This window comes from Anabrus simplex, chromosome 8 (assembly GCF_040414725.1).
Source record: "Anabrus simplex isolate iqAnaSimp1 chromosome 8, ASM4041472v1, whole genome shotgun sequence".
NCBI lineage: Eukaryota > Metazoa > Arthropoda > Insecta > Orthoptera > Tettigoniidae > Anabrus > Anabrus simplex.
Window position 1 is genome coordinate 50,837,951 of NC_090272.1, and position 3,411 is coordinate 50,841,361.

The window sequence follows — 3,411 nt, forward strand, 5'->3', positions numbered from 1 at the left end:
CGTATTTGGCCCAGGGCGGAGGGCAAATTCCGAAATACGGACGTTTGATATTCGATTCGATATCGATAATTAACGACCGTATGGACATGCCGACATCAAAAAATATTGATATTTCTCGACATCAAATGATAAATTTTCCAATGAGTATTGAATTTTCACGACCGCATTGTAATCGAAACAGACTTTCAACGTATTAGGTCGTGTTACGTACATGTAGTACGTGTTGAAGAGATGTTCAGTACAGAACAAAAATGGCCAGCCGGACACCAGTGGGATCCGAACCCACAACCTCCCGATTTCGCGTCGGTTGCTCTACCAATTGAGCTATGGTGGCCTATGCCATCTTGGTTCTCTTTGAAAGGATCGGGAGGTTGTGGGTTCGGATCCCACTGGTGTCCGGCTGGCCATTTTTGTTCTGTACGTAACATCTCTTCAACACGTACTACATGTACGTAACACGACCTAATACGTTGAAAGTCTGTTTCGATTACAATGCGGTCGTGAAAATTCAATATTCATTGACATGCCCCACAACGGGCGACTTAAATGCACTCTACAGTGTGCTAGCAGCAGTGCCAGACCTGTAGCTCAGATCCTTTCAAAGAGAACAAAGACGGCCTAGCCACCATAGCTCAATTGGTAGAGCAACCGACGCGAAATCGGGAGGTTGTGGGTTCGGATCCCACTGGTGTCCGGTTGGCCACTTTTGTTCTGTACTTAACATCTCTTCAACACGTACTACATGTACGTAACACGACCTAATACGTTGAAAGTCTGTTTCGATAAATTTTCCACATAGAAGGATCATAACAGTTCTAAGAGAAACTAAGTAATTAAGGGACTGAAATATTTATTTATTTATTTATTTATTTATTTATTTATTTATTTATTTATTTATTTATTTATGTACTCCGTTTACCCTCTAGGTTTGGTTTTCCCTTGGACTCAGCGAGGGATCTCACCTCTACCGCCTCAAGGGCAGTGTCCTGGAGCGTGAGACATTTGGTTCGGGATACAACCGGGGAGGAGGACCAGTACCTCGCCCAGGTGGGGCTCCACCTGCTATGCTCAACAGGAAGATGCTGATGGGAAGATTAGACGGGATAGGCAAGGAAGAGGGAAGGAAGCGGTCGTGACCTTAAGTTAGGTACCATCCCGGAATTTGCCTAGAGAAGAATTGGGAAACCACAGAAAACCACTTCTAGGATGGGTGAGGTATGAATCGAAGCCTCTTCTACTCACTTGACTCCCTAAGGCTGAGTGGACCTCGTTCCCCTCCTCGTACCACTTTTCAAATTTTGTAGCAGAGCCGGGAATCGAACCCGAATCTCCGGGGGTGAAAGCTAATCACACCAAACACAACACCGCAGAGGCGGACAGAATGAAATATAACGATCAAAATATTGTGTGTAATTCCATGATAATCGTTTATTGTATTTTCACTGAAATTCAGGGGAGGTTTTTGTATTACAGAACATTCAGATTTTCCTGTGAAACAACTAAGGACCTAATTTATTTCCTATCAGAAAATCAAGGTCGAGACTTTTTTTTGTTTCCGACAGACCAATGGACAATCGTGACACGGAATACGGCGGCTGTCCTACGGAAAGTCTTAATTTTTACAGCTTCCCACTTTTAAGATTGTGTTTGTAAATTATTTCAAGAATATAGTGCTCAGGATACTGAAAACAAATTGGCAAATATTTCAGCTTCCCGGAATAAATTAAAAATATTTTAGTCAATTTAGGGATAAAAATAGGATTTATAGGGATGAGGCAGATATAGGTTCTAACGTCAATTTATGCGTTTTATGCAGGAAAGGACCACCATTGTTAACATAATTACATGAAACGTGTACATTCAATTCATTTTTTAAGTTACCTATTAACGAACAAAATAGTTTTTTTGCTTAAAATACGAGGTCTACTGGTCTACTCATCTTTGAAATTTGACTGGAGCCTGCCCAGTATTTACAGAAAATGTTGTCAAAAAATAAAATGAAGTGGCGTATGGCTTTTTGTGCCGGGAGTACCCAAGGACAAGGTCGGCTCGCCAGGTGCAGGTCTTTCGATTTGACTTCCATAGGCGACCTGCGCGTCGTGATGAGGATGAAATGATGATGAAGACAACACATACACCCAGGCCGTTGCCAGCGAAATTAACCAATGACGGTTAAAATTCCCGACCCTGCCGGGAATCGAACACGGAACCCCTGTGACGAAAGTCCAGCACGCTAACCATTTAGCCATGGAGCCGGATGGTGACAAAGAACTCAAGCAACATTTCTCCGATATTTCAAAACCATTGTCTAATTGTTTAATGGCTTAACAATAACCATGAGTGTTACAATCGAACAATTTATATGTTTTTAAAGATGGGAATTCTCCAAGATCACTCTCCTGTAATAGTTTTTTGAACAGTGAAAGCTCAGTTTTAAAAGCACGAATTCTATCCCACATTGTACCAATCAACATATTTTTTGCCTTACAAAGAAACATTTAAATCACTCAAATGATTTGTAATGTTGGCTAAAAATGGCAAGGCCAGCAACCCAATGTGTGCGTTTTTACATCACCATAGCTACAGCGAGAGAGCGTAGTGAAGGTCAGTCCTGGGCAGACACAAGGCGCCGTCGCTGATGCAAAGTGCTTAGCACCTGTATTGCGGGGAGGATACCCGAAGGGATTTTCCGTTCTCCTGCGCTAAGGCCCGTATTCACCATGGTCGATTACTGTTACCTTAGATTTCCTAAACTCGGATAATGTCATTATCTGTGATTACGTTCACTTCTGTATTTACCACAGCATTTATTATCTCGGATTACCAAAACTAAGTTTTCGTTTCAATCTGAATTTTCTTTTTTGCTTTACGTCACACCGACACAGATTGGTCTTATGGCGACGATGGGACGGGAAAAGCCTAGAAATGGGAAGGAAACGGCCGTGGCCTTAATTAAGGTACAGCCCCAGCATTTGCCTCGTGTGAAAATGGGAAACAACTTGGATTACGTGGAGGTCGTTGCTGCCAATGAATGTCAAGATGAATTAAAATAACCTACGTACTGCACGTGGTATTTGGTACATTGGAACATAATAACTGCCTGTTCTTGGTAATTGCCAATTAGTCTTCATTGCCACACCATACACAATTAAGACTGAAACTAGGGCTGTGAAAACTTTATCACCAAAATATCACAAATATTCAGTATAGTCACCATTAAAGGGAGGTTGTAAGGCATTTTGGGACTTCATAAAGTAAGTTACGTATGTCGTACCACGCTAAGACCATTGCGCAAAAAGAGTGGCGCATTGTCAGAAGAGGGTACATATTCTGGACTTCCTGCAGACACAGTTTTGCTGCGGTACTGATTACAGGTGCATAACATCGTGTGAATGAAATGGCGCGTCAACT

At 42.1% G+C, this 3,411-nt stretch overlaps 1 non-coding gene across 1 annotated transcript; it reads right to left on the reverse strand.

Annotated features, from left to right (window-relative positions):
* Positions 1-257: 257 nt before the first annotated feature.
* TRNAS-CGA (transfer RNA serine (anticodon CGA)) lies at positions 258-334 on the reverse strand. The gene has a single exon. It is a non-coding gene; the product is annotated as a tRNA-Ser (tRNA).
* Between the last annotated feature and the right edge of the window lie 3,077 nt (positions 335-3,411).